At 43.4% G+C, this 24,476-nt stretch overlaps 1 long non-coding RNA gene and 1 other non-coding gene across 2 annotated transcripts; one reads left to right on the top strand and one right to left on the bottom strand.

The window, feature by feature from the left end:
• Positions 1-983: 983 nt before the first annotated feature.
• On the bottom strand, positions 984-17,397 carry LOC145534612 (uncharacterized). Its single transcript, XR_014074800.1, has 3 exons — positions 17,283-17,397; positions 13,519-13,620; positions 984-2,279 (listed from the first exon to the last, which is right to left on the bottom strand). It is a non-coding gene; the product is annotated as an uncharacterized LOC145534612 (long non-coding RNA).
• Positions 17,398-22,975: 5,578 nt separating this feature from the next.
• TRNAE-CUC (transfer RNA glutamic acid (anticodon CUC)) lies at positions 22,976-23,048 on the top strand. The gene has a single exon. It is a non-coding gene; the product is annotated as a tRNA-Glu (tRNA).
• Positions 23,049-24,476: the final 1,428 nt, after the last annotated feature.

Consider the following 24,476-nt stretch of genomic DNA (forward strand, 5'->3'; position numbering starts at 1 on the left):
TTATGGAATAAAATGGATTTCCCAAAACTTTATAAAGTGCACATACAAGCGTATGACCTCCTAATGGCTTAACTTTTGATTATTTCCTGGGAACCAATCAGGTCCAAGATCAGAAACCCTCACATAGAGAAGAACCTGGAGCAATGGACAACAAAACATGGTTGCTTTTTTTTTTTTTTACAGTTTATATTTCTCTGTCAAAATTCTCAGTTTCATCTTTCATCTCTTAATGAACACAGCAAGCATAATTATTTTTAAGTCTGAGTGTTATAACTATATCCTCTGTGAGTCTCTGCTTTCTGCTGGTTGGTTTTGTTCCCTTGTGTGCTTGGTTAGTTTTTTTTTTTTCTTTCAGGTGAAATTAACATCAAAATAACCATTTTAAAGTATTCAGTTCAGTGGCATTTAGTACATTCATAATGCTGTGTAATCACTTCCTCTATTCAGTTCCAAAATGTTTCCATCGCTCCAACAGAAAACCCTGGGCCCACGGAGCAGGTGCTTTCATTTCCCCTCCCCCACTGTCTGGCGACTACCCATTTGCTTTTCGTCTCTATTTATGTCCTTATACTAAATGGATTTCTTACTGGCAGCGTGGAATTGGGTCTTGCTTTGCTTGGGTCCCTTTCCTTGTACGTTCATCTGAAAATTCTCAAAGCAATGTCTTACTTAGTCGCTCAGTTGTATCTGACTCTTTTGGACCCCATGGACTGTAGCCCACCAGGCTTCTCTGTTCATGGAATTTCACAGGCAAGAATACTGAAGTGGGTTGCCAGTTGCTTCTCCAGGGGATCTTCCCGATCCAGGGATCGAATCCAGGTCTCCTGCATTAGCAGGTGAATTCTTTACCACTGAGCCACCAGGGAAGCCCCCTCAAAGCAATAAGCTGGGGCAATCATTTGTTTCCTTTATCACAGGGATCACTGTCCTCTGTTGCCTGATGTCCAGGCTCTTGGCAACCATTGTTTCATATATTTCATCCATTTTTCCTTTTTTTTTGGTTGTTTCAGGTAGGAAAGTAAATACAGTCTCTGCCAGTCTACCTTGGCTAGGGGCAGAATTCTGCTGCCTTTTGAAAACAAAATTTATGTGCTTTGGTTCAGCAGTTAAATTCATTCTATTCAATTTTAATTTTTGTTTTGAGGCATGCTGTCATTTAATCACGTTTTAACAAATCCTGACATTCACCATAGCTTGTATTGTTATAAAATATGCCCAAGTCTTCCACGTTAAGCTTCCTTGCCCGCAACCAGCAAATGCCAGTCTCCACACCCTCTCTTCCCTGGGAGCTAGAACAAACAGCATGTGTTCATGAACTGCTGAAGGTGTCCCTAGTCATCAGATACACTCCTACTTTAGCTGGCCACTCTCTAAAATTGAGACCATCACCCTCACCAACGCTTAGGATGTCCATAGACCCCTTGGGCTCTAGGCAAGCCCCTTAAAGCTCTGGGGCAGGGAGGGGGAGTTGATACTCATTTTTAAATCCAACATAGTTAACTTTCATGTGTTAGTAGATTTTTAAAAATAATTTCCATTTATATGAAGATTTTTTGAGTTTTTTCTCCTCTTTCCTAATCCTTGAAATTATTTTTTTTCCACCAGCCTATAGCACTTCTAAGTAATTCAGATGCTGTCCAATCCCACCTACCGTTCCTGGGGTGGAACTTCATCTCAGAACCACTGGTGCTGTAACATACATGTGATCAGTTGCCATTACAGTCTGGTCAGAGGTAAAACTCCATGAGCGTCCCTACTTACAGGCTGACTAGATATCACCCTGGCTTTAACATGCTATCACCAAGGGGCATTTAAGTAAAAAGTAGGCTTTTAGTCATGCACCCACCTTAGAAACACCTTCCTTGGAGCTATTTCTCCATCTGGTTACTTATGAGTAACCAAAGATCCTCTTGTCGTGGCAGGTCTAGTAATTTAAGTTGTTGTTGTTGTTGAGTTGCTCAGTCGTGGCCGACTCTTTGCGTCAGCCAGCGTCAGCCAATCGTCTCATCCTCTGTCACCTTCTTTTCCTCTTGTCCTCAATCTTTCCCAGCATCAGAGTCTTTTCCAGTGAGTTGGCTCTTCGCATCAGGTGGCCAAATTATTGGAGCTTCAGTTTCAGCACCAGTCCTTACAGGAATATTTAGTGTTGATTTCCTTTAGGATTGATTGGTTTGAGCTCCTTGCTCTCAAGACTCTTCTCCAGCACCACAGTTCAAAAGCATCAATTCTTTGGCACTCAGCCTTCTTTATGGTCCAACTCTCACATCCATACATGACTACTGGAAAAACCATAGATTTGACTATAAGGACCTTTGTCAGCAAAGTGATGTCTCTGTTTTTTAATAAGCTGTCTAGGTTTGTCATAGTTTTTCTTCCAAGGAGCAAGTGTTTTTTAATTTCATGACTCCAGTCACCATGTGCAGTGATTTTTGGAGCTCAAGAAAATAAAATCTGTCACTGTTCCCACTTTTTCCTTATCTATTTGCCATGAAGCAATGGGACCAGATGCCATGATCTTTGTTTTTTGAATGTTGAGTTTTAAGCCAGCTTTTCAACAACAATAATAAAAACTTTAAATTTCATTCTTGGGCTGGGTTTCCCATCACACCTGCAGGGGGAAACATTCTAATGCTTTTCTCTTTTCCCTCCAACCTCTTTTATGACTTTCGCCCCACCCTTGGCTGTGACCACTTGCAGGGTGGAGGGGAAGGAGTGGCAGGAAGTGCTTGTACAACTTGGAATTTCGTGATGCTCTGACATCAGCCCTCCCCATGAAGCAAGTCCTTTCCTCCCTGAGGTATTTTTGTGGATTCTTCAAAGATCTCCTAGTCTCTGGGGATCTCTTTCCAGTCTGTCACTCAAGACTCCTTCCTCAGCCTCTAGGTGTCTGATGGAGCCTCAGAACAGTGGGGTTCTGAGCGTTGGGGAGCCTTCTCGTTTGGGATACAAGCTGACCCCAGGCCAGCTTTCTCATGTGAGTGGCTGAGCCTGGCTGGTCCTTAGGAAACACACACGTCTTCCCTCGGTCATTTGGGAAAATAGCACCTGGGTCCAAACTGGGCTGACTGACGGGAGCCCTCTTCTCGGTCCTGCTGCGCTTCAAGGCACATGCAGTGTGTGAAGGGTTTACTCATGGCTGCTTTGTTCTAAAGCAGGAAGGCAGCAAAAATGCCAGGAAACAGAAATGTCTTAAGGGGAAGGGACAACCTGACCAGCTGGACACGTCAGTGAAGGTTCGGCCTCCCTTCCGGCCCAGAAACGCTGCCCCATCTTAGGCTGAGAAAGATTTTGTTCCAGAATAGAAATGAAAACATGTGTATACACCAGGTATACACCTGTATTCATATCTAGAAACCCGAATGCGAGTAGAGGTCGTGAGGACTCCTCTGGACACCACTTGCCTGGGGCTGACTCCCCAAATGGCTAAGCCACTGCACCCAGAACTGAAACCACTCAGAGGAATTTAGCACAAAGAGCTGTTGACCAGGTGTCGCGGGGTGGGGTAGGGTGGGGTGGGGTTTGCCAGAGGAGATAAACAGAAGAGGGAAGTTATCAGGATTGAGTCACTAACCCGCCCAGCGGGTATGGCAGGTCATATCTGAGAAACTCAGAGCTTGCAAGAGCCTCCTGGAGATGTTCAGTCTGCCCTTGGCAATCCCACTTGAGTGTCACAGATGAAGAAAAAACAGTGATAATAATAATGGTGGGGATGGGGGTTTAGTCGCTAAGTCGTGTCTGACTCTTGGGACCCCATGGACGGTATAGCCTGCCAGGCTCCTCCGTCCATGTAATTTTCCAGGCCAGAATACTGGAGTGGGTTGCCATTTCCTCCTTCAGGGGATCACCCTGACCCAAGGATTGAACCTATATCTTCTGCATTGCAGGCAGGTTCTTTACCAACTGAGCCACCAGGTGAAGCCCCAATAATAATAATACCTGCATTTTTTTTTAAGCACTTCCTTTTAGTGTAAGCTATTTCCTAGGTGCTTATGAAACACTGTCTTATTTGTTGTTACCTCCTTTACTTCTCAGGACAATCCCACGCGGTAATTGCTCTCATTGGCTTCATTTTACAGATGAGAGCACGAAGACTCCACGAGGTCCTTTCACTTCCCCAGGTGCCAGGGCAGGAAGGGCAGCACCAGGAGGCAGGCCTGTGCACATGACCCTGTGATTCCCCCACACCAACACACTGTATGGCAGAAGAGCTCAGTTGGAACCAGGTTTAAGATCTGCAAGGGCAGTGCAGACCTTTGCCACACTTCAGATTCAGAGTCCATAAGCAGTGTCGTTGCTTTGGAAATATCAGATTGAAATGCCCAGGGTACAGTGTGAAGATGAGGCCACCAAGGGAAAAGTAGAGGTGTGAAAGCGTGCCAGCCATATTCACCAGAGCCCCAGGGGTCCTGCAAATCAGTCCTTTTTGAGAAATGGAATATTTGCTGCCATAACAGGAAACAAAGATGTCACAGTCGTCAACTCCAGTGTGAGTTCCTGGGGCCTAAGGGCACTCAGGGCAGAAGATCCCCTGGAGGAGGTCATGGAAATCCGCTCCAGTATTCTTTTTTTTTAATTATTTACTTTAATTGGAGGATAATTACTTTACAATATTGTGGTGGGTTTTGCCATACATCGATATGAATCAGTCACAGGTACACATGTGTCCCCCTATCCTGGACCCCACCCCACCTCCCTCCCGTCTTCTTGCTTGGAGAAAATCCCATGGACAGAGGAGCCTGGCAGGCTATAGTTCATAGGGTCCCAAGAGTCGGACACGACTGAGCGACTAACATTTCACAAAGCACCTTTAGATCTCCTTATATTAGGGCACCAAGAATATCTGATTCCATCTCTGAGTCAGATTCCATTACACCAGTTAAGCTGTTTCCTATGCCTAAAAACTAGACTCTATCAATCCCTTCCACTATTTAACACTCTGGGTGGTTGTCATGATGGGGAAACATCCCTAAACCCAGGGGTTGTGTTCATGAAGGAGGAAACAGACAGAGCTGGACTCCATCTTAGGCCAGGCTGAGAACATTAGGCTACATGCATGGTCACCCTCCCAATGGACTCTGAACTTTGTGCCCAGTGTCTATAGAAATGGCATAACAATGGAAAAACAGACCTCCCCTCCCCCACCGTATAAAACAGCCTTAGGACTTGTACTTGGACTCTCCTTTGCCTAAAAGAATATGTTAATTATCTCTGTAACAGAACAAAGTCATAAATTCCATTATGTGTATCAGGATATGACCACATTGATAAATGTCCACTGTTTATCTAGTCTTATAACACAGGAATGATGGGGTTATTGTGATTGTATTTACCCTTCCTTTGTTTATGTAAGTCTCAAGGAATTTGGGGTGGTGGGTTCAGACACGTGCATGTGAGGTATAAAAGATTTTCACAAAAAAAAAAAAAAAAAAAAGATTTTCACAAATGCTGGTTGGGGTCCTTGGCTAAGGTAAGACTCTGCCTTGGGCCCACCAGTGTAATAAACTGCACTCTACTACCTGCATTGTCCTTCTGAGTGAGTTTGTTTCCCAAAACGCATGGCTACAACATTCATAGTAGGGTTAGTAAAACACACACACACACACACCGTGACCCACACCACACGTGCCCCAGACCCCAGGGGGCCCTGGAGGATGGGGGTGAGTCCCAGAGGAGGATGATCACATTGCAGGTTGTGACTATTTTTTAAGTCAACACTTAGCAGGCCTCCAGAGGGGGAGCTGACCGGGCCGACAGGTGTGAGACCAGGGGGAAGAAAGACGACAATCCTGGCATTGAGGAGGACGGGCCAGGAGAGGAGAAGAGGTGAGAGACCAGGGAGCAAACCCGCGGAGAAGCGGGAAGGCCTGAAAGAAAGCACCAGTCTCTGGGAGGGAAGGGCTCTGGACAAGGAAAGGCCTCCGTGAGGAGAGAGTGAACTACACCTGAGAAGGTCTTGGGTTGTGGGGTGGGTGGGGGGCAATGGGCAGGGGGCTGACTGCGTGAAGGTCATGGGCCTGTTAGGGGAAGCACACTGGTTGAAAACACCCACCCTGGCCAGACACCATAGTAACCATTCGCATGAGTTGTTTTATGACAGGAGATCTTGTTGAGGAATACGGAACTAATAAGCCACCACCAACCAGAAGAGTTCGGGAAAGGTCAAAAAGAGACACCGCGTGTCCGTCCACTTCCCAGAATCCCTCTTGCTAGCATCCATCTTGGCTGAGCGATGCGTGCGCCACCAGGAAAGACTGAATTGGAATGATTGGCCAAAGACAACAGAAACTAATCCCATCACCATAAAACTCGAGACTGTGAGCCACGCGGCAGAGCTGTTCTCTTGGGTTCCTTTACCCTACTGCTCTCCACCCTGGTGCCCTTTCCCAATAAAATTTCTTGCTTTGTCAGCACATGTGTCTCCTCGGACAATTCATTTCCCAGTGTTAGACAATAGCTCAGTTTTAGGCCCTGGAAGGGGTCCTCCTCCCTGCAACAGGCCCTTGAGGGAACAGAGCAGATTTCAAGGGACAAAGAAATGTGAACAGACCTCAGAAACTGCCCAGTGTTTGCAGGCAGAGTGTTGACTACGGCCTCGGTTCTGCTGGTGTAGAATTTCCTACATTCTCACAGCAGCCCCCACCGCTTTCCCCACCCCCGCCCTCAGTGCCCCCACAGTTGATGCGCAGTCCACGCCACCGCTTGGCCGCATTCAAATACACCACCCCCAAGCGTTCCAACCTCTCCGAAGGAACACCCCAGCTCATCGTCTGCAGGACTCCTTGGGCCGATAGCACGCCCTCCAAATGGGTTATTTTTGTTCCCTCTCCCAGTTTGTGTTCCCATGAGATTGTGAGTGCTTAAATCATGACTTCTTCATTTGGTATCCCTCCAACAGCTCCCTGACCCCAAAGACAATTGTTTAGATATTAGCAGTAGTAGTTTGTCAACTCGACCAAGATGGGAGTAAGTGGTCATCCCTGGCCACAGCCAAAGGCACGAGTGAAACAATGAATTTGAAAATCGTATTCACCTTGCGCCCTCTTGTGGAGAAGTAGACAAAAAAACACTGTATTACCACCTTGGACCATTTCACCTTCTCCTAATTATAGTGATAATACAATATTGAGTTAAAATATATTTAAATACAAACATGGGCTTCCCAGGTGGCGCTAGTGGTAAAGAACCCGCCTGCCAATGCAGGAGAAACAGAGACCCGGATTCAATCTCTGGGTCAGGAAGATCCCCTGGAGGAGGGCACAGCAGCCCACTCCAGTATTCTTGCCTGGAGAACCCCATGGGCAGAGGAGCCCGGTGGACTACCATCCATAGTGTTGCAGAGTCGGACACGACTTAGGCGACTTAGCACACACACAGAGAAATACAAATATATCTTTCAATATTTAATTTTAATATCATCATACATTTAAATGATGACTCTAAATATAGGTATAATACAAAGTTAATCATCTTCTCCATTTTATGATTTTGTAAGTATTGTTCACAGGTGAGCCAGAAACTATTATATATTTTCCTTCTGGCGATATCCTTGTATGTTTTTGCTCTTGGAAGATCATTACATAGCTTCATTTTTTTATTTGCTTAGTTTTCTAGGTGTTGTCAACATGAATGGCCAGACTCTCTTGATGAAGCTGTAAGGGTCTCTCAGTATATTGTTAAACAAACATGGAACCTTCAACAATACTATTGTTACTGAAACTGAGTAGGAAGGTGGGGAAAAATAGGTGAAGGGGACTAAGAGGTACAAACCTCTAGTTACAAAATAAATAAGCTACAGGGATAGAATATAAGGCATAAGGGATATAGCCCACAATTTTGTATTATCTTTTTGTGAGGACAGATGGTTACTAGATCTATTGTATAATCATTTCATAATGTATGCAAAAGTCAAATCACTATGTAGTACACCTAAAACTAACATAACATGGTACCTTAACCATATTTCAATAAAAGTTAAAAATAAATTAAAATTTTATTTTTTTATTAAAGTATACTTGATTGATAATATCATGTTAGTTTCAGGTATACAGCATAGGAACTCAATATTTTTGCAGATTATATTCCATTATAGATTATTACAAGATAATGGATATGCTAAGCAGTATATCCTTTAAATTAAAATATTTTAAAATAAAACTGACTGGAGCTATCCTCAGTGCTACCACTTAAAATGAGATTATTAACCCATCATCTGGTGCACAGTTAAAATCCTGAGATCCCACACTGGCTTACTTTTCACTCTTTTGATGAATAGAAATTCTGAATTTTAATAAGACAAAATTGTCATTTTTTTTTCCTTTTTTGGTTAGTGCTTTTAGTATCCTATTTTTAAATTCGCTCCCATCTCCTTACCTTGAGTATGTTTTCCTATGTTATATTCCAAAATCTTCATAGTTTTGCTCTTCACATTTAGGTCTAATTTCCAAGGTCCTCTACACTTGGAACTCTGCATTCAGATGAGATGCATCTGAATGCAGAGTTCCAAAGAATAGCAAGCAGAGATAAGAAAGCCTTCCTCAGCGATCAATGCAAAGAAATAGAGGAAAACAACAGATTGGGAAAGACTAGAGATCTCTTCAAGAAAATTAGAGATACCAAAGGAACATTTCATGCAAAGATAGGCTCGATAAAGGACAGAAATGGTATGGACCTAACAGAAGCAGAAAATATTAAGAAGAGGTGGCAAGAATACACAGAAGAACTGTACAAAAAAGATCTTCACGACCCAGATAATCACGATGGTGTGATCACTCACCTAGAGCCAGACATCCTGGAATGTGAAGTCAAGTGGGCCTTAGAAAGCATCACTACGAACAAAGCTAGCGGAGGTGATGGAATTCCAGTTGAGCTATTTCAAATCCTCAAAGATGATGCTGTGAAAGTGCTGCACTCAATATGTCAGCAAATTCGGAAAACTCAGCAGTGGCCACAAGACTGGAAAAGGTCAGTTTTCGTTCCAATTCCAAAGAAAGGCAATGCCAAAGAATGCTCAAACTGCCGCACAATTGCACTCATCTCACATGCTAGTAAAGTAATGCTCAAAATTCTCCAAGCCAGGCTTCAGCAATATGTGAACCGTGAACTTCCAGATGTTCAAGCTGGTTTTAGAAAAGGCAGAGGAACCAGAGATCAAATTGCCAACATCCGCTGGATCATCAAAAAAGCAAGAGAGTTCCAGAAAAACATCTATTTCTGCTTTATTGACTATGCCAAAGCCTTTGACTGTGTGGATCACAATAAACTGTGGAAAATTCTGAAAGAGATGGGAATACCAGACCATCTGACCTGTCTCTTGAGAAACCTGTATGCAGGTCAGGAAGCAACAGTTAGAACTGGGCATGGAACAACAGACTGGTTCCAAATAGGAAAAGGAGTCCGTCAAGGCTGTATATTGTCACCCTGCTTATTTAACTTATATGCAGAATACATCATGAGAAACGCTGGGCTGGAAGAAACACAAGCTGGAATCAAGATTGCCGGGAGAAATATCAATAACCTCAGATATGCGGATGACACCACCCTTACGGCAGAAAGTGAAGAAGAACTAAAGAGCCTCTTGATGAAGGTGAAGGAGGAGAGTGAAAATGTTGGCTTAAAGCTCAACGTTCAGAAAACTAAGATCATGGCATCTGGTCCCATCACTTCATGGGAAATAGATGAGGAAACAGCGGAAACAGTGTCAGACTTTATTTTTTGGGGCTCCAAAATCACTGCTGATGGTGACTGGAGCCATGAAATTAAAAGACGCTTACTCCTTGGAAGGAAGGTTATGGCCAACCTAGATAGCATATTGAAAAGCAGAGACATTACTTTGCCAACAAAGGTCCGTCTAGTCAAGGCTATGGTTTTTCCAGTGGTCATGTATGGATGTGGGAGTTGGACGGTGAAGAAAGCTGAGCGCCGCAGAATTGATGCTTTTGAACTGTGGTGTTGGAGAAGACTCTTCAGAGTCCCTTGGACTGCAAGGATATCCAACCAGTCCATCCTAAAGGAGATCAGTCCTGGGTGTTCATTGGAAGGACTGATGTTGAAGCTGAAACTCCAATACTTTGGCCACCTCATGTGAAGAGTTGACTCATTGGAAAAGACCCTAATGCTGGGTAGGATTGGGGGCAGGAGGAGAAGGGGACGACAGAGGGTGAGATGGTTGGATGGCATCACTGACTCGATGGACATGGGTGTGGGTAGACTCCGGGAGTTGGTGATGGACAGAGAGGCCTGGAGTGCTGCAATTCATGGGGTCGCAAAGAGTCGGACACGACTGAGCGACTGAACTGAACTACACTTGGAAATTATTTTTGTGTATGGTGTGAGGTAGGGACAAAATTTTATTTTTTCTATGTAGGTAATTAATTGATCCAACATCATTTATTGAAAAGACCCCTCTTTTCTCACTGTTCTGCAGTGCTATTTATGTCATCATGTAACCATGTATGTGTGAATCTATTCTTGGAACTTTTAATCTCTCCCATTAATATGTTTATCTATTCTTACATTAATACCACACTTTTTTAGTTACTGCAGACTTTAAATACATCCTAGCAGCCAACAGAACAAGTCCTACCACCTTATTCTTCTCCTTTGAGTGTCTTGGCTCCTCTTCAAACAATTCAACATCAAAAAAACAAACAAGCCAATTAAAAAGTGAGCAGGAAAAAAAGAAAACAAATGAGCAAAAGACCTCAACAGACCTTTTCTCAAAGAGGACATTCAGACGACCAACAGACACATAAAAATATGCTCAATGTTGCTAAGCATCAAGGAAATGCAAATCAAAAACACTATGAGATATCACCTCACACCTGTCAGAATGGCTATCACCAAAAAGAACACAAATAACATATGTTAACAAATGCTGATCAAGATATGATCAAAGGGACCCCTCATACACTGTTGGTGGGAAGGTAAACTGGTGTAGCCACCGTGGAAAGTAGTACGGAGCTTTCTTTAAAAACTAAAATCAGAACTACTATATGGAATGGAGAAAGATGGTACTGATGAACCTATTTGCAGGGCAGCAATGGATAGAGATGAAGGCAGAGAACAGACTTGGGCACATGGTGAGGGGAAGGAGCGGGTGGGGCGAAAGGAGAGAGTAGCATGGAAACGTTTACATTACCATATGTTAACTAGATTGCCGGTGGGAATTTGCTCTATGACTCAGGGAACTCAAACCGGGCTCTGTAACAACCTAGATGGATGGGATGGGGTGGGAGGTGGGAGGGAGGTTCAAGAGGGAGGGACCGTAAGTAAACCTGTGGCTGACTCATGTTGATGTATGGCAGAAACCAGTACAATATTGTAAAGCAACTATCCTTCAATTAAAAATTAAGTTAAAAAATAGAACTACTGTATGACCAAGCAATTCCACTCTTGGGTATATATCTGGAAAAAAAATCACTAATTCAAAAGGATACATGTACCCCAATGTTCATAGCAGCATTATTTATAATCGCCACGGCATTGAAGCAAACTAGGTGTCCGTCCACAGTGCCATTTGCAACAACATGGATGGACTTGGAGAGCATTATGAAGTGCACTAAGTCAGACAGAGAAAGACAAATACTATATGCTATCACTTACATGTGAAATCTAAAAAATTCCACAAACTAGTGGATACAACAAGAAAGAGACAGACTCACAGATACAGAGAACAAAGAAGTGGTTACCAGTGGGGAGAGGGAAGGCAAGAGGGGCAAATTAGGGGGGGTTAGAGAGTAAGAGGTACAAACTGTTATGTATAAAGTAAGCTGCAAAGATATATTGTACAACACGGGGAACATAGCTAGTATTTTATCACTATGTGTAGAATATAATCTTCAAAAATTATCAGTCAGTATACTGTATACTTGTAACATATATTACTTTGCCGACAAAGGTCCATCTAGTCAAAGCTATGGTTTTTCCAGTAGTCACATATGGATGTGAGAGTTGGACTATAAAGAAAGCTAAGCACTGAAAAATTGATGCTTTTGAACTGTGGTGTTGGAGAAGACTCTTGAGAGTCCCTTGGACAGAAAGGAGATCCAACCAGTCAATCCTAAAGGAAGTCAGTCCTGAATATTCCTTGGAAGGACTGATGCTGAAGCTGAAACTCCAATACTTTGGCCACCTGATGCGAAAAACTGACTTGTTGGAAAAGACCCTGATGCTAGGAAAGATTGAAGGCGGGAGGAGAAGGGGACGACAGAGGATAAGATGGTTGGATGGCATCACTGACTCAATGGACATGAATTTGAGCAAGCTCCGGGAGTTGGTGATGGACAGGGAGGCCTGGCATGCTGCGATTCATGGGGTCTGAAAGAGTCGGACATGACTGAGCGACTGAACTGAACTAAACTGAACTATATCCTCAAAATTCATCCAGGTTGTAGCATGTGCCAGAATTCTCTCCATTTTTAAGGCTGAGTAACATTCCATTGTATGTTTATGCCACGTTTTGCTTATGTATTCATGTTTGTGGACACTTGTTTGGCTTCCACCTTCTGTGAATAATGCTGCTATAAACATGGATGTACAAATATCTTTTTAAGACTCTGTTTCCAATTCTTTGGGGTATAAAATCACAAGTGGAATAGTTGCATGATATAGCAGCTCTATTTTTAAAATTTTTTGGAACTATAGCATGTTATTTTAATTCTTATATTATTATTTTTAAGTAATGGGGAAAAGTTATAAATATTACAGAGTATATCTTGAAATAATTTTATGGTACAATATATTAATCCAAAACAAAGTATTTTATATAGATCCCTGCTCTATATCAAAATTGATGAATTTTTTTTTAAATTTCCAGGTAATTTTGAGTAAATTTAACATGTTAAGGTCAAAGGTGATCTCTAGTCAGAATAGGTTGGGAAACATTGGATTAGCTGAAATACTAAATTTGGAGCAAGAAGCAGATAATCAGTGCAGCAAGTGAGGAAGAGCAGTTAATCAGGATATATTCATTGCGTGAGTATTCGTGTGTGTGTTTTTGGTGGATGATGCAGAAAAGGAGCCTGGTGGGCTGTGGTCTATGGGGTCGCACAGAGTCGGATACGACTGAAGTGACTTAGCAGCAGCAGCAGCAGCAGAAAAGGAATGAGACATAGTCCTAAAGGAGCTTAGGATCAAGTGGATTGGGGTGGTGGAGGAGCCATGTAATGCATCAAATATGGAAAGGAAATTTCCACTCAGAACACAATCAGGGCTAAACACTTGCTACAGTCAAGTTATTCAGAGACATGAGAAGAAAACATCACCATAGAGTAGGGAGATTGGAAGAAACTGTGTGGTGAAACGAGCTGTGTCTCAAATTTGAGAATATAAGAAGAGACACTTAAAGGCTCAAAGAATAGCCAAGCAGTAGCCCAGTGATACAAGACAGGAGAGACCTCTGGTTCTTCCGCTTCCATGTGCAGCCTTCTACACAGCTTTGAACTTCCATACATCAATGAAAGAACTCTAGTTTGTCCTGTAACAAAATATGCTTTTCCATCTTAAAATTAAAGTTCTTACCTTTCTCTCGAAATGTGGAGGTGCATAGTTTCAACAGGCACTGTGTCCACCACTGGTTGTATTAACCAGTCCTCAAATTCAGGCAGAGTCTCAATGAATATTCTGTGACCATAAGAATAAATTGTAAAATTTCAATTACCTGTATGTAAAATAAAACTAGAAAGGAGATAGGAGAACAACATAGTGTATTCAATAAACACACATATATGTAACAAGAATTTGTATGAAGCCATTCATTGGGGCTTCCCAGGTGGTGCAGTGGTAAAGAATCCATCTGCCAATGCAGGAGAAACAAGAGACGTGAGTTCGATCCCTGGCTCGGGAAGATCCCCCAGAATAGGAAATGGCAACCTACTCCAGAATTCTTGCCTGGAAAATCCCATGGACAGAGGAGCCTGGTGGGCTACACTCCATGAGGTCGCAGAGTATGAGCACACACACACACACACACCTGCCGTTGTTTCTATGCTTTGTCATGAGGCTGTCAATGGTACCCATCTCTTCGTTCTTCCTTTGCCCAGTCCACATCATATTTTCCCCATCTTACGCCAGAAATTTAGCTGGTTGAGGCTCATTACCTACTAGAGGGATCCAAACCTTTACTTCCAAGAGGGTTTGAGTCTTCAGTCCTGCCTTTCCTGGTTTCTATAGTTTTCCAGTACCTTTCACTATTAGGCGAGGAAGTACTAAGAAGCAGTCTCAGATAACTCCCTGGGTTTCAGACACAATCCTCCTTGCCTGCATTGTGTAGTAGGAGCCTACGCTCAAGCACCTCATCTAGAGTAACTCCTTCTCCCCCTTTTTTTGGTCAGTTGGTGGCTAGTATAAAAGGTTCATAAAGAAGTCAGAGTGCCAAAGAATTGATGCTTTCAAACTGTGGTGCTGGAGAAGACTCTTGAGAGTCCCTTGGACAACAAGGAGATCAGATCAGTAAATCTTAAAGGAAATCAACCCTGAACGCTCACTGGAAGGACTGATGCTGAAGTTGCAGCTCCAAAACTTTGGCCACCTGATGCAAAGAGCCGAGTCACTGGAAAAGACCCTGATCCTGGGAAAGGTCAAAGGCAGAAGGAGAAGAGGATGACAGAGGATGAGATGGTTGGATGGCATCACCAGTTCAATGGACATGAACTTGGGCAAACTCTGGGAGACAGTGAGGGACATGGAAGCCTGGCATGCTGCAGTCTATGGGGTCACAAAGAGTCAGACATGACTTGGTGACTGAACAACAAAAACAAATAAGAGGTCCAAGCTGTCCAGGAGGCAATCTCACTTTCCAGTGGAACCATTCTCCACTTTCAACTGAGCCATTGTATCTGTGGTTGGAAACATCCCTCCACTGGGACTAACGACTTCCAAACCAGCATTGTTCAAAGCTTCTGGGGAAGGAAGATCATTTCTGCAAATGGGTTATTGAGTTTAAGAGTGAAAGGAGCCACTCCCACTTCCACCCCTTGATACTCACATCCATGTGTTCTGGCTACGGGAGAGAGAACAGCACAGAACAGTCACTGATTCAAAGCGTGAAGCCTTCCTTGTAAGACAGAATCCCATTGTTCTGGGGTGTTGTCTCCCAACTGGCACCACAACTGAATCTCCATTCCAACTTTCAATCAGACCAACCGCTCCAGGTGATAGGGTGTGGTAAGACTATTTGATTCAATGGGAATAAGCCAATTATTCTATTTCCTTTGCTGTGAAATGAGCTCTTTGACAAGAAGCAAAAGTGCACAGAATATCAAAGTAGATAAAGCATTCTATAAGTACACAGATGGGGCGTGGGGCTCAAGTGCTATGTTCAGTTCTCTGAAGGCAAATCCATATTCAGGGTCATGTATATTCCTTGGCAATGAATCTGCCTCCTCTATGAAGAAATGAGTCCAGGGTAACCACAGCCCCAGGGTGGCTGGTTGGTCCCCCAAGGGTAGGGATGCCATCTGAGATGCTTAGCATTGACAGCATTGCTGTCTCACTGTCGACACATTAAACACTCAGCAGTAATGCTTGCCAGGTCAGTCTTGAGTAGGTACGGTCTGTGTTTTTGAGCCCACACTTGCTTTGGAGCATGCACTGGGGTGACTGGGGTAAGCGACCGACTTATATATACAGATGTCATTTTGTCCCGTTGGTTATTCGGAGCCTCCTCTGCGGTGCAGTCATGACTCACTGTATAGAGAGGAGATGCGACACCATGGCAGTGGATCTTGCTGGAAGGCTTCCCTCTATAGAGTGCCACGGAGTCCCTCACTGGAGGCAGTGTATTATGACCCTGCCCTGTGCCCCGGGGGGTGCAGGAGGGTTCTGCTACAGGGTGAGCCACAGGCTGAGCCAGCACCCCAGGACCAGGCAGGGAAGCCTTTCCTCTGTCTTACAGGGAAGCCCTTCCTCCAGCGCCCCCTACTGCCAAATTGTAACATCATATTTGCAGATAAAGGGAAAATAGAAGGCCAATGTCAGGTTTACAGAGCAGGCAAAGAAGGGTGATGTCAATAAAACTGCTGTATGGCAAAGGTATTGAATCAGGTTGAATAGTGTCTTCCAAAAATCGTGTCCTTCCACCTGGAAGCTCAGAATGTGACTTTATTTAGAAATGCACAATTTTTGCAGATGTAATTAGTCAGCATGAGGTCATATTGGATTAGGGTGGGCTTTACATCCCATGAAAGCTTTGAAAGGAGATGAGACAAGAAGCTACGCTTAGACACAGAAAGAAGAAGGCCATATGATGACAGGCAGAGATCAGAGTGCTGCAGAGATCCAGCAACCATCAGAAAGTAGGAGAGGCAAAGAAGGATTCTTCCCTAGAGCCTTTATAGAGTGTGACCCTGCCAACACCTTGATTTCAGACTCTAGCCTCCAGAACTATGAGATAACAAACTCTTGCTGTTCATAGCACCAAGTTTATGGTAATCTATTATGGCAAACCTAAGAAACTAATACAGCACCAAATGTCCAGTTTCAGTTTGTGGAGAACCAACTCATAAATAAATACTTGGAGCCCATGCCTAGGGAGAGTGGCGAGAAGCAAGACTCCATGTCACATAAATAGTATGCTAAACACCCAAGGTCACAGCAGGCTCTGAAGCTCTACCATTTATCTCCCTGTCACAGGACTCTGCAGTCTCCCCAGATATGATTTTCAGTCCTGTATGAAATGTATTGTCTTCATCTCTTCACATTAAACTGTCATAAAGCCATTATGCTTTTATTCCAATGTATGTACCTGCAGCAACTCTCCGACCTAGTGCGCTCTCCTCCTCGTGATTACCTGTCTTCTCTGGTAACTATGCCTTTAAATCTGTCTGAACAATCTTTGCTGAATTTCAGATTTAGCATTTTGGCTGTGTCCTTCATCTCCTTCAGATCTTACCACCCTGGACTCCCACAACCAGTATACATCATATTGCATATCATTTCCAGTCCACTCTCATAATCTCATTGCTAGCAGGAAACTGACCCATGTATCAATGTGATTCTCTTCTTTTTCACTCATGTATTAATGGAGCATGAATGAAGTAGAGATGAGTGTCCCAGCTACCATAAAGGGAACAAAGGGCACAGGGGAAAGGGAAAGGGAAGTCGCTCAGTCGTGTCCGACTCTTTGCGACCCCGTGGACTGTAGCCTACCATGCTCCTCCATCCATGGGATTCTCTAGGCAAGAATACTGGAGTGGTTTGCCATTTCCTTCTCCAGGTCACAGGGAGCCCAAGGGTGAACGGGACACACACCTTGCCTGACATGTACAGGAGTGAAGTCGACATACCTTGGAAGATTCCAGCCTTCTCCTGGGGGATGGCTGAACGGCGGTGACAGTCCAGGAAATAAGGAAGGAAAAAGGGCGAGAGTGAGAGGACTAACTCGTGTTTAGTTTAACGTGCCTGTGAAAGAAACAAGCAGTGATGTTTGATAAGCACTCAGCTCTGTGAGGAGGAGGCTCAAGATATAAATTGGAACTGATTAGCTTAGAGATGGCGTTTGAAATCTCAGTAGAAACAGATGAACTGGCCCACAGAGTCTACAACATGAAAAGTGCAGGAATCAAAGACAGAACAATGGGGAACACTCTTAACACGTGCAATTGCAGAGCAAGAGGAACCACTGTAAAGAGTGTTCAGAAGAAGGAAGAGAACCTGAAGAGAGAGGAGCAGTGAAAATGAAGGGCAGAGAGTTCAAAGTGGAAGAAGTACCATAGTTAATAATGTGAAATGCTGAGACGATGAGAACTAAAGAAAGTAAATTAAATTTGGCAACAAGGAAGATGAATGAGGGAGTGAGGGTGGAAGCCTTCATACAGAAGGCTTAAAGGGGAATGGGAGGTGAAATTATATTTATTCTCTATGACTGATGTCATAATATACATCATACACAAATTGGTCTACAAGACCTAGAACGGACAAGGGCAGTCTCTTCCCCAGCCCCTGCACCCCAGGAATGCATCCACCTTCAACTCTTACAGCTACTTCTATGGGATTTACTTATGCTTTTAAAATAACCTGTTAGCACGGATATTTCCTTTTTATATTTCATGTTAAGTATTATTGATTAGGGGCTTCCCGGTGGCTCAGCAGGTAAAAAATCCACCTGCAATGCAGGAGACACAGGAGATGCTGGTTCGATCTCTGGATTGGGGAAGATCCCTGGAGAAAGAAATGGCAACTCATTCCAGGATTCTTGCCTGAAAAATCCCACGGACAGAGGAACCTAGAGGCCTACAGGCCCAAGGGTTGCAAAGAGTTGGACACGACTGACTAAGCACACACACACATTCCTGGTTAAGTTCACATTATGGAAGACAAGGACTTAGCTCTCTTCTATATCCACAAGCACCTTCATCACACAGAATTCCCCTCCCTTCAACCCCAATCCTCCCATATACTTCTAATACATTTTGGTTAGATCAGAATTCAGGGCTTACATTACTATGACTATATAAATATTATCCATAGCTAAGCCTTCTAATATGCTATAATCAAATTTCTTGTGTACCATTTTGTCTACCTGGATCTAATGATAAATGATAACATTGTTTTCCCCTCTCTGCTTAGCCTTCTATCTGCCTATCACTAATTCTTCTCTGACTTTCAGCCAGAGGATAAATCTCAGCACTGGGACATATCAAGACAAACACACTCGGTATCCATTGCACCCCTTTCCCCCCTTGAGGGCACATTCCTTGAGCTCTCCATCCCTCAGCTTCTTGACTCCAGACTGCCACCTAGGATCTCCTTTCATCCCCTCTTAGGAATTTCCTTAATTTCACCTATGTTAAATTCCCTAGCCGTATCTTCTTACTTGGTTTAGTCTCTTTTTGGTAGACTTCCAACAGTCTCCTGAAAAAGGATGCATGGGAGGTAAACTTTTTTTATATATATTTAGCTTGCCTGAAAATGTCCTTTTTCTCACTTTGAATAATGATTCAGCAAAGTGTTTACTTATTTTAATTTTTTATCATTATTATTATTTTAGCCACATCACTCAGCAAAGTCAAGACCTTTAGTTCCTTCTCAAGGGCTATCGATATTCTGAGCCATCTCTTGTGAGCTGTCTTATGGATACTGAAAGCCCTACCAGGTGGAAGATGTTAACTATGAGATGACCAGACTGTAGCCATGACATAAACTGCCACAATTCCAAGAATATGTGTCAAGGAAATGGAAACAGACTAACTGTACCTAAAACAATCAACATGATGCTGGTCAGACCACCAGTAACCAATTTCAAGATCACTGAGCCGACTGCTGTTTCTGCATGTAGCCCCCTCCCTCTGTCTATAAAAGCTCTTACTCCCTGTTTGTCAGGTGGGAAGTTGGCTTTTGGATAGATGTCCACCCTCTCCTTCAGTTGCCAGCATCTGAAATAAAGCAAATTTTCCTTTCCACCAATCTGATCTGTTTATTGGCTTTTGGGCAGCAAGCAGCCAGATCCCACCTTTCAGTAACGTATCCACCACTCTCTGGAAATCACAGTTCCACTGTAAGCAAATTCCTTTTTATTTCTACAGCTAAATTTCTTGACCTAACCCTTATAGAAATATGGCAGCTTGTCTCTAACACACCTGGTTAAGGAAAAAAGCAGGTATGTTCACAGATAGAAGCAGAGCCATACCACTAAAATCTCCTAACCAGGTAGAAAGCAAATATCCTGGGATGAAGGACTGACGTGATGAAGGAGAATAGGAGGTTGAGGAGCTGCTGCTGCTGCTAAGTCACTTCAGTCGTGTCTGACTCTGTGCGACCCCATAGACGGCAGCCCACCAGGCTCCGCCGTCCCTGGGATTCTCCAGGCAAGAACACTGGAGTGGGTTGCCATTTCCTTCTCCAATGCGTGAAAGTGAAAAGTGAAAGTGAAATCCCTCAGTCGTGTCCGACTCTTAGCGACCCCATGGGCTGCAGCCTACCAGGCTCCTCCGTCCATGGGATTTTCCAGGCAAGAGTACTGGAGTGGGGTGCCATTGCCTTCTCCGGGTTGAGGAGCGACTGTCTCTAAATGTTACTATAAAGGGATTGCTCTCTTCCCTCACTGTGTTTCAGTTCAGTTCAGTTCAGTCACTCAGTCGTGTCCGACTCTTTGTGACCCCATGGACTGCAGCACGCTAGGCCTCCCTGTCCATCACCAACTCCCGGAGTTTACTCAAACTCATGTCCATCAAGTCGGTGATGCCATCCAACCATCTCATCCTCTGTCGTCCCCTTCTCCTCCTGCCTTCAATCTTTCCCAGCATCAGGGTCTTTTCCAACAAGCCAGTTCTTCGCATCAGGTGGCCAAAATATTGGAGTTTCAGCTTCAGCATCAGTCCTTCCAATGAATATTCAAGACTGATTTCCTTTAGGATGAACTGGTTGGATCTCCTTTCTGTCCAAGGGACTCTCAAGAGTCTTCTCCAACACCACAGTTCAAAAGCATCAATTCTTCAGCACTCAGCTTTCTTTATAGTACAACTCTCACATCCATACCTGACTACCGGAAAAATCATAGCTTTGACTAGCCAGACCTTGGTCAGCAAAGTAATGTCTCTGCTTTTTAATATGCTGTCTAGGTTGGTCATAGCTTTTCTTCCAAGGAGTAAGTGTCTTTTAATTTCATGGCTGCAATCACCATCCGCAGTAATTTTGGAGCCCCAAATAATAAAGTCTGTCACTGTTTCCACTGTTTCCCCATCTATTTGCCATGAAGTGATGGGACCAGATGCCATGATCTTAGTTTTCTGAATGTTGAGTTTTAAGCCAACTTTTTCACTCTCCTCTTTCACTTTCATCAAGAGGCTCTTTAATTCTTCACTTTCTGCCATAAGGGTGGTGTCATCTGCATATCTGAGGTTATTGATATTTCTCCTGGCAACCTTGATTCCAGCTTGTGCTTCCAGCCCAGCATTTCTCATGATGTACTCTGCATATAAGTTAAATAAGCAGGGTGACAATATACAGCCTTGACGTACTCCTTTTCCTATTTGGAACCAGTCTGTTGTTCCATGTCCAGTTCTGACTGTTGCTTCGTGACCTGCATACAGATTTCTCAGGAGGCAGGTCAGGTGGTCTGGTATTCCCGTCTCTTTAAGAATTTTCCATAGATTGTTGTGATCCACACAGTCAAAGGCTTTGGCATAGTCAATAAAACAGAAGTAGATGTTTTTCTGGAATGCTCTTGCTTTTTCAATGATACAACAGATGTTGGCAGTTTGATCCCTGGTTCCTCTGCCTTTTCCAAATCCAGCTTGAACATCTGGAAATTCATGGTTCACGTAGAGCCTGGCTTGGAAAATTTTGAGCATTGCTTTGCTCTTTCTCGTGTGAGATGAGTGCAAATGTGCAGCAGTCTGACTCTTTGTGGCCCCATGGACTATACAATCCATGGAATTCTCTAGGCCAAATACTGGAGTGGGTAGCCTGTCCCTTCTCCAGGGGATCTTCCTGACCCAGAAATCGTACCAGGGTCTCCTGCATTGCAGGCAGATTCTTTACCAACTGAGCTATGAGGGAAGCCCTCACTGTGTTTATCAGTAGCTTATGAAATTTACAGGGAGTTTAATATATTTACACAGGAGAATCATTCAGATACAGAGTACATTTGATATTTGTTTTCACATAATCTCACAAAATGTCCAATTTTGTGCTATATGATTGTATAGTATTGACTAAAGCATCTCATTCAGCCTCACATTCAGTCTACCAAAAATACCCCTCAAATGTCCACATAAGCCACTGTCAAACCTACTCATACTGTTTCTTTTTTTAATTTCTCCAGTGACACACTATCCACCCTTGTCAACATATCATGCAACAAACAGCAGCCTTCCAAATGTTTCCTAAATCTGCCTCCATCCTCTCCCCCTCTACATTTGTTCATTCCTCCATCAGTTGCAGCCTGTATCCTTGCAAGAGCTTCAGAGCTGGTCACAGCACCTTGAGTTTGGTCTCCCTGCAAACTATCCTTCACATTGCCATCAGAGAGTTCTATCTGAATTGTAGATATGCGTGAGTCACCCACTCAAGACCCTACTTAAAATTTTACCTGGCCTGCCAAGTCTTTAAAAACTAGATCTCTGCTGATTTCTTCATCCACACCCTCAGTCGTCACTCATACCTTAACATCCTTGAATCCAACAAATCTAAACATTCTGCTTAAGGGACTTTCATGGTGGTCCATAGGCTAAGACTCCATGCTCCTAATGCAGGAGGCCCGGATTCAATCTCTTCTCCTTAATTAGTCTACCAGTTACTAAAGAGAAAGAATCTGTATCTTAAAAAAAAAAAAAAAAGAATGTATATATGTATATAATTGAGTCATTTGGGCATAACATTGTAAAGCAACTGTACCTTAATAAAAAAATAAAAAGAGTCTGTATCTTACACTTGAATTCCCAGTGTTCACCATGCATCTGGTGAACAGATAGTTAATGCTTGCTCTACTGGGACATTGCTCCTGTTCATTTCTTTCCACTCTACCTCCAAATGTTAAAAAAAATAAAAGGCAAACAACAACAACAAAAAAAAACCCTATCAAATAAACTATTATCAGCAATCTTTTACATTTGCTCCTTTTTTAAAAAAAACTTTAGCTTCTTGGATCTGGCTATTTGGTAGAATCCTAGCTGATGAACTCACAGCTGACTTCCTGCCAAATCATATGGTTTTTCACAGTTTCTTCTTCTCCTTGCAGCTTTTGACTGCTGCTCATTTTCTCCTTAAGCCACCTTCTATGACTTCACACTATTGCCAAGCGCTGCCTTTGAGGAATTGATTCAGAGTCCTCATTGCCTTGAGTTATTTAACCTACCCTCCACCACGATAAATACATCCCCTTGTACACTTTTGGGTTGTCTTTCTATTTGTGTTAGCAGTTATCTCAGCAAAAATCTTATCCCCTGAAATAACCCTGGAGAAGCAGGAATTTCTTCCAAAACACAATTCTTCAAAATTAATATCACAGTAGGTTAATTAAAATGTAAGTTTCAGAAATTCCTTGGTGGTCCAGTGGTTAGGACTCTGTGCTCTCACTGCCGAGGGCCTAGGTTCGATCCTTGGTCAGGGAATTAAGATCCTGCAAGCCCCATGGAGCAGCAAAGAAAAAAAAAAAGTAAAATTTTCCCTAAACCCCCTAGATTTGGTATAGACTGAGTAAACTAGCCTTCTGTCTCATCACTTCAGACTCCAGTACTAATATACCTTTCTATTTTCTTTTTATTGGCAGCACCAAAGCCACTTGTGGATCTTAGTTCCCTGACCAGGGATTGAACCCAGGCCCTCGGCAGTGAAAGCCCAGAGTCCCAGCCACAGGACAGCAGAGAACTCTCAGGTTTGTTTATTGTAATTGTTGTTTTCCTCATACCAAAAGGTTTTTTTTTCCCGTTTTTGTCACTTATTTTCAAGCATTGCTGCCCTCTCTCTAATCCCCCACTTCCTTCTCCAAGTATATTTCCAAGAGTCCCTACAGCAACTGGGTGGAAGAGGGAGCCAATATGTGGGACTATCACCTTGTAGCTCATTTAGCCTGAAATTTATTTTTAAATTTGCTCAGGATCACCTGAGGAAATATATACATATATATTGATGCCAAAATATGTATGTGTGTGCACAGGTTCTCACCTTTTCAAAGGCTATTAGGTTCTCTTGTCAAAGTGCTACCTGGTGAGGCAGGGAATACAACTTTATTCAGAGAGCCAGCTGACACAGAAGATGGCAAACAAATGTCTCAAAACAACCATCATGTTGACGTCTGAATACCAGGTTCTTTTATAGATCAGAGATTGGGGGAGGTGAGGAAACAAAGTGAAAAGGCCATTAATCTTGCAAATATTTCCTAGAAGGGCAAGTGTCAGGCAGGGGATGTGTGAATTTCTTCCTTCCTACCACCTGCATATGGACAGGGATCTGAACAAAGGCCCTTTAGTATACAGTCAGGCAGAGGGGCTATATTCTCTGAGGCAGGCCATTATGCATGATTATAATAACAATTGCAAGGACAAACAAGTCAAAGAAACAATTCGAACATGAAGTCAGAATTGGTTCTTCTCTGCAAACAAATACCTGGAGAATCCCAGGGACGGCGGAGCCTGGTGGGCTGCCGTCTATGGGTCGCACAGAGTCGGACACGACTGAAGCGACTTAGCAGCAGCTGCAAACAAAAGCCTAGGGTTGGGGAGTGAGGCCAATCAAACCCATTCCTTACCAGGATACTTTGGAGAAGGGCATGGCAACCCAATCTAGTATTCTTGACTGGAAAATCGCATGGACGGAGGACCCTGGAGGGGCTATAGTCCATAGGATCGCAAAGAGTGGGACACGACTGAAGCGACTTAGCACGAACCCACCAGGATACTTGGAGCGCAGCCAACCTCAGGGGTGCAGATGGCATTACAGAAAGTTGTGCATAGCGGTGGAACGCACAGGAGTCTCCTCCGTGACCTTGGCCAAGTCACGGAAACTATAAAATGGGAATAACCCTACTGGGTTATTGAAGA

This window comes from Giraffa tippelskirchi, chromosome 14, assembly GCF_054371585.1.
Source record: "Giraffa tippelskirchi isolate mGirTip1 chromosome 14, T2T-mGirTip1v1.2.pri, whole genome shotgun sequence".
In the NCBI taxonomy this organism is placed as follows: Eukaryota; Metazoa; Chordata; class Mammalia; order Artiodactyla; family Giraffidae; genus Giraffa; species Giraffa tippelskirchi.